Consider the following 17995-nt stretch of genomic DNA (forward strand, 5'->3'; position numbering starts at 1 on the left):
ATCATGGAATCACAACATTGTTAATTGTGTTAGCATGTGCCCATGTGCCACTGCAAACACCACTCACATTTTCTTCAGGAAATATACATTTGAGTATTATTACAGTAAATACATGTAACGTGTAACAATGACACTGTACAATAGTGTTACCAAAAAAACTGTAAATAAAATACATTTATCAAGTTTTTAGAAATGTACACAGTATTGTGTTTGTTTTATATGGTTTTAAAAAATATATATATATATTGCAATTACAATTATAATTTTAAATTAGAATAAAAAAATAAATAAATGCTCATTATATTTATTTTTTCCAGGTCAGTTTATTTTAAATTAGATCTGGAGAAGCTCAACAAACTAAACATGACAGAATCATCTGAGCAGAAAAGAGAAACTAAAAGAGAATCAAAATTGTTCCTCTTGTGGCCGTCAGTCATTAAGGATTGAAACGACATGAATATATGATGAATCTCTCTCTCTCTTCAAATCAATATGTGCTTTATTGTCATGACAATTGTTCCAATGTATTGCCAAAGCATTCCCAATCACACACACATGTACATATACATACAATATATATTTTGTATCAATTTTGAACTGATGGATATGTATTTTTTGTAAATTTATGTAGTGTATTTGTTGTTTAGTGGTTGTTTTGAGTCTTTTGTTTTGTCTACCTGTCCAGGGACAACAGATGCAAATTAGCTGTTAGCTAACTCTGGTGCACTTGTTTAAATTGTGCGCTGTCCCTGTCAAATAAACAGTAAAAATAAAAAATAAAATAAAAAAAGTAGGACAATTAATCAACATTTCTGAATTCTATGAACAATTTAGAATTCTCTCTGTGTGTGTGTGTGTGTGTGTGTGTGTGTGTGTGTGTGTGTGTGTGTGTGTGTGTGTGTGTGTGTGTGTGTGTGTGTGTGTGTGTGTGTGTGTGTGTGTGTGAGAGAGAATGTGAGTGCGTCACTGACTTTTTCACATAATAAATGTTGAAGTTGTGTTTTATTTTATATATAAAACATCCCAGAGTGTTGCTCAGTCTCCACTTCTCTCTGACATAGATGTGTCTCTCTCTCTGGCCAGCCAGTTCTGTCTGTATCTCTCTCTCTCTCTCACACACACACACACACACACACACACACACACACACACTAACACACACACACACACACACACACACACACACACACACACACACACACACACACACACACACACACACACACACACACACACACACACACACACACACACACACACACATTCTTACATCTATTAGGACATTCATTAACACAATTCATTGAATTGTCCTTACTCATCAACTAAGTGTCTAACCCGAACCCTGACCCTAAACCTGGTCACAGTTTTGCATTACTGGACACAACACATGTAAAAAATTATGGGCCGAAAATTAGACTGATTATTTTTGACACATTTAGTAAATATTGCATATTGCAACCAAAAGTGAAGAATCAAAAATGGACACAAACCTCTTTGTTCATCAGTTTCTTAATGTTTCATGGTGCATTCATCGGAACAATAGCAAATGACATCTGGCCCAGTTGTGGCCCACATCTTCCAAATTCTTCTGGCCCACACACCGCAAGGAATGACGGCGATGACTCAACCTGAGTGTGGCAGCAAGAAGTCAGCCACAACCGGGCCAGATCTCAGAAATGGCATGGGCCACATCTGGGCCAGATCTAATTATCATATAATAAAGAAAATACTCAAATAATCAGTCAAAAGTGATTTAATAAATATAAATATTTCATGAATACATTTAAATTTATAAACAGTAATCAAAAACAGGAAACAATACACATTATAAATACATATTATATAAATATAACAAATATAAAATAAAACAGGCGGGGTCCAGAAGGGGAGGACTGCCAGAAACCAGAAGGTAGTCCAAAGAAAACAAATATTTATAAATAAAAACAGGAAACAATGAATATAATAAATACATTATATAAATATATACAATTAAACAGGCAGAGGTCCAGAAGGGGAGGACTGCCAGAAACCAGTCCAAAGAAAACATTAGACCAAGGTCTACATACATATTATGAACAAGGTCAAGCAAGTGTCACTCAGAACTAAGGATGGCTGACGCGAAACAGTCGTTCCGAAGCTTTGCGAGATCCCGAAGCGCAGATGTTTCGAAACACTGATCCGAAGCGTGATTCAAAACACCTATGTCACGTGACTATGGCCAAAAGAAGCCACTAAGTGTTTCATCAGGTGTGGTCCGCCGAATCAGCGTTTGATTGACACGGTCGGGAACAGACCACACAGTCGCACATCTGTATAAAAGTGAAATCAACGCATCTTGACCTCGTGGGTTTTTGTGAGAGGAGTTTGATTTTGAGATAGCGCATTTTTGGTGATATAGTGACATAGTGCGATTTGATTAGTTATAGGCTATTTAGGCTTGCATTTAAATTTAACATGAATTTAAATGAAACTGGAAAGAGATAGCAGTAATCTTTCCTCATTTGTATGTGCTAGCTAAAAAAAATACATCCTCCGTCGGCGTCAATGACCTCGTGGTCAGTTCGCCGACATGTAGCGCCTTTGCACTCGGGCGTCCCGAGTTCGAGTCCCGGCTCGTGGACCTTTCCCGCCTCGTTTTTTTTGTCATCTCTCTACTGTCCTGTCACAATAAAAGGAAAATCACCAAAACAATATATATATATATATATATATATATATATATATATATATATCTTTGCATGCCAGTAACAAGTGTCCCTTGTGAGAGGATTTTTTCAAAGGCTGGAGAAATTATCTGTAAAAAAAGAAGTAGTCTAAGTCCTTCCACAGCAGAGAAATTAATATTTTTGAATAAAAATCTCTAAAAAAGTGAGACATTGTGGCTTGATTTATTTTATTAATATTCATTTTGCAAGACCAAAATAACTATGCACAGTGAGGAGCCTATAGGTTACAATCTTCACATATTAGAAAATTATAATAATAAAAAAACAACACATTTTTTTAATGGCTCGTCAAGGTTGTTTCAGATCAACACCTGCAAGTGACCACTAGGTGTCACCGTTGAGACGGGTGTCGGATTGATTCGAAGCCTCGAAACAATATGGCACATTTGGTTCAACTGTTTCAATTGCTTCACGAGGCCTCGATCTGCCCACCACTACTCAGAACCAGGAGACTTTAATAAACAAGTGGAGAATCAGATCTATAGTTCACAAACAGAGCAAGGATGTTCAAAAACGGGGTGGGCTTTTACCGGTCAATATAACACAGGGTGTCCGCGCGGTAGTAAAAAAGAATCTACCAAAATGAAGGCCCATGAAAGGTAGTAAAAGGTAACAAACGCAATTTGACTTGGTAGTAAATTTTCATCTCCACCTCAATATACGAGTTTCCATTTGTTTTGCTTAATATTTGTGTCTCCATATTTTAACTTCATCTAGCATAATTTAAAACTATATACGGTGCTAACAACAGGACCTGACGGGCTCGACATTAACGCTTGTCCGAGACAAGTGGATTTTTTTGAAGGGACAAGTAAAAGAGAATTTTACTTGCCCGACCGGACAATTAAGTAGCCTGATCAAATGTCAAAGAAAAGAACAAAAAAAAAAGAACTAGGGAATCACTAAAATGAGAGATTGATTCTGATTGTATTATATTTATTGTAAGTTGCGAAGTAACAAGGTTGCGCTGTTGAGGCTCGCGCAGCCTCTCGAGGAGAAATCCAAACAAATGTAAACTCAGTTAACAACATACTGCCAGTGCCAAAATTCAAAATGTGTTTTAATATTTTTAACATATGATACAGTTTAGCAACCTCACGACGAGTGCTGTTTTCTTGAGTAGGCTACCATCACGACTGAAAATGTGACATTGCTTTTGATACAACAGTTCAATAAACAGTTCAAATTAAGTCACTTACATTTTAGACACAATATTGACTGTTTTTGTTCTGTTTCAGCAGCAAAAATAGTTCCAAACAAAGATCACAGCAGAACCGTAACGCATCTCACACAGTGGCGGCTCTAGACACATTTTACTAGCGGGGCCAGAAGGAGGGGCCAGTGTTTAACCAGAGGGGCACATTAAAAATGGCAACACATTTTATTTAAAGATTATAAACTTTATTTTACTTTAAAATCATATTAACATTCATTTTGTACAAGAGTGAGTGCAGGTGCAAAAGAGGTAGACCATAAAAAAAGTGAAAAAAAAACAGTACAGGGTACAAATACAGGGTGTCAATTCAATGCGGAAATAAAACACCAGGGTACAACAATGTGCCATTTCCTATTTATGGAAGCCTCACTTCTGTGGACAGTTGAGTCCACACTTAAGTTTTTGAATTGGCACAACAATGCTGGAACAATTGAATTTTAATAAAATATAGATACACTACATTTGTGCTGTCTGGAAAAACGGTCCACAAATACATCAAGATCCAGAGCCTTGGCCCTTCTGGACTCTATGCTCAGGACACCAATATCACCGAGTCTCTCATCAGTAGTGGTGGATCGCAGGAAGGTTTTTATCAGTTTCATTGTGGAGAAACTGCGTTTGCAAGAGGCTGAGCTTACAGGAAGGGTAACAGCAATCTTGCACAGTCTAAACACTGTTAGAGTTTTAATACATAATTGTGATGAATTTAATCCTTTGTAAGTTATCATTTTGCAGTGTAAGATTACAGTTAACACCTAAATAAATGTATTATGTATTTTTATTAAACTTAGTGAGTGTATCAGCAGCAAAAAGTAATTCTTGAAAAAATCTGCACAGTAATTTTATACAATCTAAACATGTTAATAAAAACAAATTACTATTAGTACTCTTATAAAATTCAATCAGGCAATCATACATTTCACAATTTTATATTTATATATGAATGTCAAGAATTCAGAAGTGTGTATATATTTATAATACTTACACTACACAAAAATAATATACAATTAAATTATGCTTATTTTAAATGTATTGTGCAGGCTAAAAATATATAAGCTTTTAATAATCTTTCAGTGCGCAAAACCATGATAATATGAAACGCTTCAAAACAGAGCTCACAAAGCGTTTTAAAAGTTCACAGCTTTTAAAACATTTAAAAGTTCACGGCACAAAGCGAAGAGAGTAAAGGCCTCATTATACTTCTGCGTCGGACCTACGCCGGAGCCTATACGCCGTAGGCACCGTATTGGTTTTAATTTATACTTCTGTGTCGTTGTCCGCGTTGACGCGTACCTAGGGAGCGTGTGAAACCCCGAGGGAGGGGTTCTGGCAGACCAATCACAGCGCTTGTGTCCGCGTAGAATTGACGCGTTGTTACATTTTTGGAGAGGTGCACGTCAGGGTACGCCGTAGGGTACGCGCGCTACACACAGCCTACGACGTAGCTACGGCGGCAGTTCGACGCAGAAGCATAAAACAGGCTTAACGAATAACTTTTTTTTTTCAGCGCGGGGGTGGCCACAGGGGTGGCCAGGGACATGTCTACAGAGGCACGGGCCTCCGTGTAGAACCGCCACATTCTCACAGCTACACTTAACCGTGTTTCATTACTGAATGATTCAGCGTTTTGAACGAATTGGCTGAGTCAAAGATTCAATGTCCCATTCATAAACATGTCTCATTCTTGAAAGAATCAGTTGTTTGAATGAATCGTTTGAATGAATGCCTGACTCAATGACTCGCTCATTTAGACGGTTGCCTGCCGCCTCCTACTGGCGGTTTACTTTCATGTTTAAAAGTATCATTCTTTCCAACGTTTCTTATTTGTATATTCAAAAATATTAAAAACGATCTCATATTCATAACATTATTTAATGCAGTTGTAAATTTTCAGTGTAAATGATTTAATTTGATCAGCCCTTCCTAGGGTAACAACAGCCCTATATTATCTTATTAGGCTATTCCAATTTAATCTATTGATAAAATTTAAAACTAAAGTTGAAGCATACATTTAATAAATCGATTTAGATTTAAATAAATCAGAGCTGATTGAACACAGATGAGTATATTTCTTCAGAATAAATTATATTTACAGCACACACACACACACACACACACACACACCAAAAAAAAAATCCGGACAAGCAACTTTTTTACTCGGACAAGTGAATGACAGATTTACACATGAAAAGGCTTAATGTCGAGCCCTGAGTCGGAGTTGATAGCAATGACAAAGTGCCAAGGTTATTATTCACCTTATTAGGGCTAAGGGCTATGGTTAGGATAACTCAAGGGCTAGGGTTAAGATAAGGACAGCTGAAACTCAACTCCACACTACAAAAAAAAAACATAATTGACAATGACAATACTTAATGATCACAATTAAACATTAGTGTACCTAATATGTATGATGGGTGTGACAGTGTCACACTTATACCTTATAGTAAGTAGTAAGTGGTGCTTTGCATACCCCTCCCATGGCTGCTGCTTGATGTCGTGTTGGTAGTAAAAAATATTGTGGAGGTGGTTAAAAAGGTAGTAAATTCATCTCTATGATTCCTGCATATACCCTGTAGCAGTTCATTTGAATTTATTTAGCCTATAAAAGGATAGTAGAATAGCCGTTTCTGTTTTGAAGAGCATAAAAGTGCGTCCATCCATCATAAAAGTGCTCCACACAGCTCTGGGGGGTTAATAAAGGCTCTTTGAAGCGAAGCGATGCGTTAGTATAAGAAAAATAAATAGCTTCCAGCAGACAGGCCTTGGAAAATATACAGCCATTCACTGCCATTATAAAGCTTGGAAGAGCCAGGACATTTTTTTAATATAACTGATTGTATTTATCTGAAAGAATAATGTCATATACACCTAGGATGACTTGAGGGTGAGTAAATCATTAGCTAATTTACATTCATTTCAGTTCCTTCAGCAGTAGGAGGAACTTATTCGCAACCATCAATCTCATTGGTTAGTGCTAACTATGACCATCCACATTTTGACTTAAGCAAATCAGTTAGAGTGAGTACAGTTGCCGCTTCTTCACCAAGCCAAACCTTTCTTGTTGCTTAACCATTCCATGTCGAACCGGCCCAGCCAGTACAGATATGATTTTAACATGTGGTTGACTACCTTCTGTACCATGTACAATGAACAAAAGATGAAAACACTGACACAGTTAATTGATGAGTTAAATTGTTCTATTGAAATATGAAATCTTACCACAGCTGTCTTGTAGTCTTCCTGCTGCAGCTGCCCCTCAATGACTTGAAGTTGTTGAAAACTTGACAGTGGAAAACAGCCTGTGTTTAATGTTGGGCTGTCTTCTGTAGTTGATCATTTTTTGAGGTTATAGACCAATTTAACCAATGTTCCCATCTGTTCTTTAATCATTTCTTGGTTTGCAAGAATTTTGCGTATCCAAGCTATAAAAAAGAAAAAGCTATGAAAAAAAATATGAAATGAACAAGAGATGAAAACACTGACACAGTTAATTGAGGAGTTAAATTGTTCTATTGAAATATGAAATCTTACCACAGCTGTCTTGTAGTCTTCCTGCTGGAGCTGCCCCTCAATGACTTGAAGTTGTTGAAAACTTGACAGTGGAAAACAGTCTGTGTTTAATGTTGGGCTGTCTTCTGTAGTTGATCATTTTTTGAGTTCGTAGACCAATTTAACCAATGTTCCCATCTGTTCTTTAATCATTTCTTTGTTTGCAAGAATTTTGCGTATCCAAGCTATAAAAAAGAAAAAGCATAAAAATAAAAAAAAAGTCAGTACCAACCTTCACTGAAACCAGTGTGGGATGATGCTAAAGAGGGGAACACCACAACAATATATTAGTTTGAACATGTTAAATGACAGTAGAAGGAAGTAAAACTCTTTTTTACCCTATGGCTCTGCAGATTTGGTTGTACATAATTTGGTTTAATAGGTTAATGAGTTAAACACGGTCAGTTTTAGAACTTAAATTGTTGTGAAAGATAATGTATGTTGTGTAACAGTATTTTGGATATATGGGTAAACCTGTAAGATTTGAATGCTAAGTTAGTAAACTGACACAGTATTACTTACAACTTAAGACTTCTTCCTCTCCATGTCTAAAGTGTGGGGTGCAATTCCTTGCTGTCAAGGCTAATTAGTGGGAAAGGCTAAAGTTTAGCAGTAGATTTTAGCACATGTTATATGGGTAAAATATGGGTGTGGGTTAAATGGGAAGAAAAGGTTTTATTGTAAATGTACGGGTTACTGATGTCTGTTTCAATGGTGTTGATGTCCTTCTTTGGTTGCTGTGGATTTGTTTTTGGCATCAAAACAAGCCATAAATAATGTCACCCCTGAATTTGGCTAACATTAGATATTAACACAAAACACAAAGATATAAGCTGTGTCTGAAATGGCTCCCTATCCACTATATAGTGCACTATTTAGGGTGTCGGCCATTTTGTAGTGGTTTCCGAATTCTGAGTGAACGACATCATTCCCTACATTTGTTCACTACTTTTACCCACAATCCTCTCTGAACTAGAGCGTACATCCGATGTACACTTGCTGAAGAACAATTTCCCACAATCCAATGCGTAGAGGACTGAACTCGCACGAAAGTGCGGGAGCGAGTGAGTTTAAACCAGAGATTACTTTACAGCTTATTCTTATTTCTGCTTTAACATTTATTTAATCCTTATTTTTAACATTTTTATTATTCTTAATCATTACTTGAATAAAACGTATTAAAATATTGAGACAATATATAGATGACTTGTTCAAATTAAATGAAATAATTATTAATAAGGTAATTTTTTTTTTATTAAAATATTATTTAGGCATTAAAACAATGTGTTTTAACTCGTTAAACTGTAAGGAATAGATGATAATTTGGTGGATGATTTGAAAAATATTCGTTGATCATCTGTCATTCGAGTGTAATCCATAGACTGTAAAAAATATGGACAAAGCGTCTGTGACGTCACCCATAGACTTCTGAAGAACGGTTTTGAGGCCGTTTATGGGGGGTATGGGCGGCGCCATATTTCAATACAAATGTTCAGAAAGGATAACTTACAGGTATGATGTGTTGTGTCAGATCATGGCCGAGACGTCAAATCTCAGGAATTCCACTCGGCGCAGCCTATGCTCGTTGTCAGCTGTCAATCAAGCTGTCAATCGCGCCCTTATTTGTCATACATTTTATATCTAAACTAACGAGTTAGAAAAAAATTCACCCCCCTCACAGTTGTCAGGCACTCGGAACCTATCGAAAAATACAATAAAAGTCCATGGGACCCACCTGTAAAAACATGAATTTATGCTGTGAAAACGAACATTTTAACATGGGGGTGTATGGACATTTGCTCCCTTTTGGGACCTGCCCCTAGCGGATTTTCGATGTATTGCAGTTTTTCGCACTTCCGGGTAGGCTTCATTTTTCAGATTAGAATGTTGCCGCTTGGTGTAATCATAACGGTCGCCTCAACGACCCTGTCATCTGTGAACGTGAGTTTTTAACAATTTCAATCGATGAAACTACAAAGCTGGCATGGAGGTATATACAAAATAAAGTCAATATGATTGTTGTTAATATTATTTTATAAAGTGTAACATGTAAGATAGAAGGAGTTTTATCACGTGTGACGAAGCCTTTACTGCGACAGCTCCAGCTCTCCGACGCGCAGTGTAAACGTCAGCGTCCGAATTAACTCACTTATTTTCGTTCACTCCTTGCAGATATAGTGCACTCAAACGCCATACACTATTATATAGGGATTAGTGAATGAGTGAACGGTTTCAGACACAGCTATAAACATTCTAAGCTAAAAAAACATTTTAAGCCAAAATGGGGGTCAACCTAGGACAAATTGCAACAGAAGCAAACTCAACTGATTTTGTATCCTCAATATGTCCTGAGTAAAGAAGAAGAAAAAAAAGCCCTGAAGAATTCCATTGGGGATTATACATAAAGGAAGTAGTACTTTAAACCAGCCTTTATTAATTATTATTGCAGAGATGGGGTTTGGGGCTGGGTCCGTGGGACTGTTTCTGGGGGTTCACTTTTTATTTTACTTACCTTTTGTCTTCTGCATTCTCCTTACCCCTTCTCTCCTGTTCCCTCAGACTTCCCCCAAACAGTCCCACAGACCCAGCCCCAAACCCCATCTCTGCAATAATAATTAATAAAGGCTGGTTTAAAGTACTTCCTTCTATGTATTAATGCTCATGGGTCGCCTAAACAGGTTCCATTCAGACCTTAATTAAGGTACTACTCAACCATTTGGTAGACCAGACTTTAAGTCACTATATTTCATTGAAAAATGCATCAAGCTTAACTCAACCTGAATGAGCCATCTCTATCGTTTGGTGTAATTGTGCAATGCTAAAGAAATCTACTAGATGGCACTGTGTCTGTGAGAGCATGCCTTTTCAGTGTTCCTTCAAACAGCACGTGACACAGCGAAAATTCACTCATCCTTTGATGACGCATATCGGCGGGACTTTTAGACTATTGTGTTGACATATCGTTTCTGAGGAGTTGTCAAACAGAATTATGTAACTTAATTAAACAAAAATAAGTCTTATAAGGGTCAAATAATTTTTTTCAAAACATGCTCTACCTAAGCTAGCTAGCTAATGTTGCTAGCTAATGTTGCTAGAAGCTAGCTAATGTTGGTAAAATTAGCTAATGTTGGTAAAATTAGCTATTTACAATGAACAAAAGGGTTAGTGTTGTTAAAATGATTAATTTAATATTATTCAATTACATATTTGATGAAAAATATTTGATCAATATAATTTTTTCACCATTTCTCTACTGTATATATGGTAAATATCAAGAATAAATTTGAATAATTAATACCAATTCTGGTGTTACTATTAATTTCATAATTTAAAATCGACTATGTTTGTGTATTACTATATGACTAGCATTGTAAGAGTACATGGTTTGTAATACAAATTGTTTTCTTTATGTTGTAGACATGATAGATGGACGCCAAATCATTTTACGGTTCAAGATCTTGTGCCTCAGATGCGGATCTGAGTGATGATGACCCCGTAGATGATCCAGATTATCTGCCCACACCAGCAGAAGAGAGTGAGGACACTTCTTTTGATTCAATGGATGAGGAGGAGGTTGCCTCAACAAGTTCATCCTCTAAACCACCGTCCAAAAAGAAGAGGAGAAATGGGGAAAAACTCCCTGAAAACTGTTTCTTTGGCAGAGCTACAGCCAGGACACACCTGAACCATCATCTGACCAAAATCATTAGTGCTGTTGCACAACAGGTCAAAACCCATTTGTGCTGTTGCACGACCACCCAAAATATGTGTTGTATTTGTTTAAATCATCTTTAAAACTCTACAAAGAAGACCTTACTGCACAGTGGTTTAAAGTAGTCTGACCATATTCATAACAGTGTCTGTAAAGCTTAGTGGAGGTTTTCTTTTTCTCCCACTGACATTAAAAAGAAAAGAAAAAAAAACAGAAAAAATTCAAATCAAATCAAAGTTTTGCACGCACACACGCACTTAATTGTGAATGTTGTTCTTTTATTATGAACAGACATCTCAACCGTTTGGTAGAGGACTGTATCTAAAACTGTAGGGTCTAATTTAAAAAAAAAAATTGATTGTTGTTATTGTTATCATAATTGAATAAAAAAAAAAAAAAATGCAAAGAAATAATTTTTCCTTTGCTTTTTTCATGGTGTGTACCTTAAAGGGTTAACATCAAGTCTTTTACTGTTATATGCCAACAAGACATTTTCACCTGGCTATACCCAATGTTTAGATCTGTTGTGGTATTTATGCAAATTAGCACATACATAATTAGACTATGCACCGTTTGCCCATGTTAACAAACAATTAAAAAAAATATATAATTTTTTGGTTTGTCTTGATGCAAGTAATCAACTCAGTAATTCTCATGGTGATATACAGGTTAAAAATGTTACCCTATTCATGAGAAAATTAATGAATCGGCTATATTTGGGTCTTTATAAACTTTCCCCTAAAGGGATTTTTCTGGGCTTTTTTTCCCCTTTCTCAGGACATATTCAGGATACAAAAATAAGTTGAATTTGCTTCTGTTGCAATTTGTCCTACCTTTTTTTTTCATAAAACGACTGGACGATTACATGTGTTTTCTTCAAATACTCACAATTCATTGTCTCTGCGTCCTCTCTGGCCTGTGGTAGAGAGTAATTCCCTGCTCTGCTGGTTCCTGTACAGGAAAACAAGAGAGAGAATGATTCTACAATAGTTTAGTGTGTGTGGTGATCGAAAGTGAATGATAATAATGTACTGTCAGCAAGGTTTGCGCTGTTGAGGCTTGCCCAACCTCTCGAGAAATCAAACCAAATGAGTGCATCACACATGAACTCAGTAAACATACTGCGATCATTTATAAAATCCCTAAAGTGTCTCATTATTCAAAAAGTAATTGTTCAAATGTAAGAATTTAAAATGAACGATGGAGCACACATTTAATACGATTAGGGGAAAAATGCCCTTTAAATGTAAAAATATGCAGATTTAGATTCGTCAAAGCTGATTTAACATTGATGAGAATATTGCTTCAAAATAAATTATATTTACAACACAAAAAAATCCAAGTGAATGACCGATTTACATGACAAGGCTTAATGTCGAGCCCTGCTTTATTTAAACCAATTGTATGCCTCATTGTTTTTACATGTATTTTAATTAGGGATGCACCGAAATTAAAATTCTGGGCCGAAACCGAAACTTCTGGATGCACTTGGCAAAAAGAATCAATAATTTTCCTGAATAAAAAAAAAAAATACAAGTCAATAAATGAAAATAGCCACAATTATTTTTAAAGTAACACAAAAATTGGACAGAAAATAGGCCCATAATAATAATAATAAAAAAAATATATATATATATATATATATTCAAATTAATATATTATTCTTTATTCAGTTCAATGCAACATAATCAGATTTCATAGATACTCCTAGAAAAAAGTAATCGTTTGTGACAGCGCTACTAAATTCAAAGGCAAAAGTGTATTTCCAGAACTGATGATAGCATTCCTCAAATGAATTCACAAAAAACAAATGTGTTAATTAAACAAATTAATAGAACTATAACTGTTGCACAAATTGGCCAATCTTACATTTCCTGATGGGGTTGATTTGCACTTCTGGCGCTGCTGGAAGTGGAAAGTTTGCTTCATCCTCAGTTTCACTATCATCGAAAAAACGTGCCCTTTTACTGAAGAAAAATAAATAAATAAACAATTCAATTGATTGTCCTCATTCAGCAGCCATACTCTGCTCTGTGTGTGCAGAAGCTGTGTCCCAATGTTGAAGGCTGCATCCTTCGAAGGACGCAGACTTCAAGGATGCAGCCTATGCGTCCTCTGAAGGACGCTCCATGTAGCCTTCCTTGGATTTCCTAATTGCGCAGCCAGGTGTTCCCGATCACCGGCCGCTCCTGGCGCCAAGAAACAGTGCGAGAGGACAGCTACTATCCTGATCATTCATTTATGTTTTATATTTTACTTGAGGACATGGTGAGGATGTTTTAGCCCCGGCGCTGCCAGGTCATGTATTTTCGGTTTAGCCCTGTTTGAATACAAAACCCAATTGAATATAAAAAGTCCAGTATTTCTCGCGCTCGTCATTGGCAGCTGTCACAGTTGCCAGGCGACAAGAACAATCCTTCGTAGGCTAGACCGGTCCGAGCGCGTCAGATGCGCCCTTTGATATGGGACGCTGCTGTAGTGAGCAACAATTTGTTAATATTGTGACTAATTTTGTTACTTTAATTTTCGGAACTGCATATTTCGTTAAGTATTCACTTACAAATGTGAAGTAACCTACTGAAGTACTTTTTTCCTCACATCACAATATGATTAGGCCTACATTAAACTACACAAAAGTAGCTATATAATGTAACAACCAGATATTACTGTATATTGAAAATACAGAAGTAAAATGCAACATATACGCAGTAATGCAGTAGTAGCCTAATATAAATGCAGTAGTTATTAAAAGTACTTTTTTCAGAAAGCCGTCGATTGAATCAGCCCTGCAAACCTGTTGGTAGACAACTTAGTGGATAGTGGAAATATGCACTCAAACACTCTGGAGACAATCCCAGATGATGTCCCACCAGCAGGAGGCCTTAGGGGCAGCCCATCCCGGTCCAGCAGCTCAGCTCAATAGAGTCTACATCATTTTTTTTCTTATTTTATGTATTGTAAAATTAAATGTTTATGTTGATTTTGATGTTTAACGTATTTTGTAAATAGTTGGAAAAAGTGCTTTAATGTAGCCTATAGAACAAATGATTTTCATTTACCAATTTTATTTGAAAAAATAAAAAGGTATAGAATTTGTTTCATGCAGAAAGTATTACTGTCATTACAAAAATAAACAATGTCCAGAACAATTCATTCTCTTTTATTTACACAATTAAAGTAGCATAAAAATAAATGTACATAATTTTTCTTTTAAAAAATAAAAGTGAAAAAAGTTAAACAAGAATATGTAGAACATTTTTCAATCATTCTCTCAAGAAGAGAAAATAGCCTGTCCATCCTCTCCCTTCTTTCCTGTGCACTCCTCGCCTCTGCCTCCCTCTGTAGTTGCATTTCTTCTCTGATCAAGTTCAAAAACCCGTCCTGTCTCGCCGCCTTCGTGCTGGTTCTCCTGCTGGTGCTACTGGTGGTGCTGGTGCTGCTGCCCCTGGCTCCTCCTCACCGTGGGCACCCACTACTGAACTCGGTCCTGGTGTGTCCTCAGGGATTGAGGCGATGAGGACAGGGTTGGTGCAATGCCTCTGTCCCAACACCTCATCCATGAGGACAAACCAGGGCCAAGTTTCAGCAGTGGGTTTCCCACTCACACTCTCACCTGTCCCAGGACACTTGCAATCCTAAGGGCAGAGCAAATTAACCATGGCTTGTTAACAACAACAGGACAATACATTTCAGCAAAGATGTGTGTATTACTTTTCTTATATATATATATATAAACCCATTTTTTCCTGAATTGTTCTAAAAAAGCAGAAAAGGGTACTTAACACAGAGGAGCAATCTTAAGTGCATTGTTAACACTGCAAAATATGACACATCAAGACATGCATACAAAATACTTAAGAAATCATATTTCTGTATACTAAAATTTGGTTAAAACCAAATAGCATGACAGCACTACAAAAACACATAAAAGTGAAACCCCATTGCCTTATCTACTGCTTTTCTGATTGTTTTGGGCTTTATTGGGTGAGTGATATTTCTTATAATACACAAGTGCAAATATTACAAATAGGTCGTTAAACTAATAACACAAGTTTTGCCTAAAACTACATGATAAATGTAGCCACGCAATGGTGACGAAGGAGTTAAGAAGAAGTTTATAAGAAATTTAACTCTGGTTTCGCTAGCTATTTGAGTAAATTAAAACATAATACTTACATTTAAATGTGAATTTGCTGTCCACCACCGATCTCTAGTCTCGGCCGCCTTTAAAAATAAGTAAATAAATGCTGTCGTCAACGGCGCGCAATGACTTATGGGGTAGAATAGGCCGCTAAGTGTCCATTTATGTATCCTTCTTTTCACGGGGAAACGAAGGGTGCATTTGGCGTCGCTTTTGAATCAGGGAAGCCTTCGTCGCGGCGCGATGACGCAACCGGCCTTCAAATACGGACTTCGGAGGATGCAGAACTGAATTGGGACAGTCTTCATCGAGCCGCGTGACGCAATCGGCCTTCAAATGCGACCTTCCAAGGATGCAGCCTTTGAATTGGGACGTCCTTCGTCGCGCCGCGGTGACGCAATCGGCCTTCAAATACGGCCATCCGGCCTTCAAATACGGCCTTCGGAGGATGCAGCCTTCACTTTGGGACACAGCTAGAATTTACATGTGTCTTTCTTCTCACGGGGGGCGAGTCCACATCTGTAAGGTCTGTGTTTATTTCTGCCTCTGGTAGTTTTGGGCGAGCTTCTTCATACGTTTCTGTATTGATAAACAACAAGGTTTCTGTGAAGCGAACTAAATACATTAAAGATAAATTATGAATAAATAATAAGAGAAAAAAAAAAAATTACATATATGGGCCAGATTTACTAAATAGGCACAATCTCTTTTTTGGGGGAGGTAAACAATGGTGCAAATACCAGGAAATTAACTAGGAAATTAACAAACCTTAGTTAATCGCCTTGCATGAGTCTGAAAGGGAAACTCTTAAAAACGCATATGCAACAAGGTCAGCCGCAAAAATAACTGTTCACGCCTTGTTAGTGTCTAAATCCCGACACCAAAAGACGGTTTATGTTGGTGCAACCTGTTAGTAAATCTGACCCATGGAAGCTAAGGATATATGTACCTCTAGTAAAAATAACCCGGATTTTGAAGGGAGTCCAGGATGGTCCTGGCTTTACCATTGATTTGATGGCTTTAACTCTATCTTCATATTTGTATGGAGGCCACATACAAACATTGTCCCTTACCCAATTATGTGGTGTAGTCTACGTGATACGCAGGTATACGCCGTATACCCACTAGAAAAGGCCAAGGATTTGCGTATACCCACTTAAAAAAAGCGTGAGGATACGTATCAACTTCGTTTTGTGTCAGAACTTTCACACTTTCATTCATAAATTCACCCCGTCTGTGTTTGCGAAGCGACGGATCGAATCGCGGAATCCAGTCACAAATGGAACTTGCTATATAAAGCAGAACGTCACGGAATTAGGCTTTTTTTGAATGAATAAATCAAAAGTAGCTGCTGTACAATGAATCAAATCTCGATATGGACTAGTGTCTATGAATATTAAAGCTAAAAGAGACTGCAATTGTTCTACGCGTCTCTGGGAATGAGCGCTCAGTGCTCCACTACACGCACACACACACAGAAGCACGCGTGACTCACGCTCGTGGTGTTTTCAGCGTTTCACTGTATTGAGACATGATGTAGGCTACACATGTGCATTTCATCGCAGAGCTGCTATGAGAGTCACTTGATGAGAATTTCACCATTTCATTTGATAAAACTATCGTCATTCATTCGTTTCATATACACACAGAAACTGTTATGTCTTTACGACAACCTGTCAAAATAAAAGTTCTGTATAACTTGAAGAAATTATAACAGAAATATATTACTATTGCACAGAGTATACTTCAGGCCTAATACTAATAATAGTTTATTAAAACACACAGAAACTCAAATGTCTACAACCCACCAAAATAAAAGCTCGGTCTAACTCAAATTAATTAGAAAGGAATTGCACAGTAAAATGTATTTAAAAAAAATTTTTTTTTCAAAAACACCATTTCTAAAAGTAAATTTGTATTTGTGCCTATAATGTTTTTATTTTTTTTAATTGTTGATAATTGTCAACTGATAAAACCTGTGCTTCAGGGACCATATTCATATAACAAATAAATAAGTTGATAACACTTAGTATTTCATAATGCTCTCAATTACATGTCGATGCATACTGTATGCATTAGTGAGTGTGGTGGTGCTTATGGGGTGACGCTCTAGGCTGGGTGAGTATGCGGGGGGGGGGGGGTTATTAGAGTATACTCACTACAAAAAACTAGACTACACCACTGACAACCTCGACTTCATTTGATGGTGTTCCTCATCTAATCCCAGTTGTGGTTTCAAAGATTACGATATGATACATTGGCTGAAAAAAACAAGAGTTGTAATATAGACTTAATTTAGATTCATTTAAAAATCGAATTCATATGCAACTTACAAAAGCATGTCCCACAATATAATCCAGAAATGGTGTTGCTGCTTCTCAAGAACTATGTACATTAATTGGTGATATTATTAATATGTGTGAGTCAGAGGGAAGACTGCAGGGGTAACCTCACACACTTCTGCCAGGGCTTTGTGAGCTCAGTAAAGTGCATCACTGTTGACAAACTGAACACGATGAATACTCCCATGTTTCTGCAGGAAAGAGGTTAAGTGTATAAGGCCTCTTTCTCTCTATACTCTTGAAACATAACATACTCTTTACCCCCATAAGCAATGATGTTTTTTTTTACTGAAATCACTTTGCCATGAA

The 17995-nt window shown here is 37.0% G+C and overlaps 1 long non-coding RNA gene and 1 pseudogene across 2 annotated transcripts in view; one reads left to right on the forward strand and one right to left on the reverse strand.

The window, feature by feature from the left end:
* The window catches only part of LOC309510367 (NACHT, LRR and PYD domains-containing protein 3-like), a 199806-nt pseudogene that overhangs the window by 27531 nt on the left and 154280 nt on the right, over positions 1-17995 (forward strand). The gene's annotated exons all lie outside the window — the stretch shown is intronic.
* Positions 7582-16393, reverse strand: LOC309513007. The gene is made up of 5 exons (XR_014211242.1): positions 16294-16393; positions 15829-15923; positions 13073-13170; positions 12092-12154; positions 7582-7676 (listed from the first exon to the last, which is right to left on the reverse strand). It is a non-coding gene; the product is annotated as an uncharacterized lncRNA (long non-coding RNA).

Source organism: Leuciscus leuciscus (assembly GCF_965113295.1).
Source record: "Leuciscus leuciscus genome assembly, chromosome: 1".
In the NCBI taxonomy this organism is placed as follows: domain Eukaryota; kingdom Metazoa; phylum Chordata; class Actinopteri; order Cypriniformes; family Leuciscidae; genus Leuciscus; species Leuciscus leuciscus.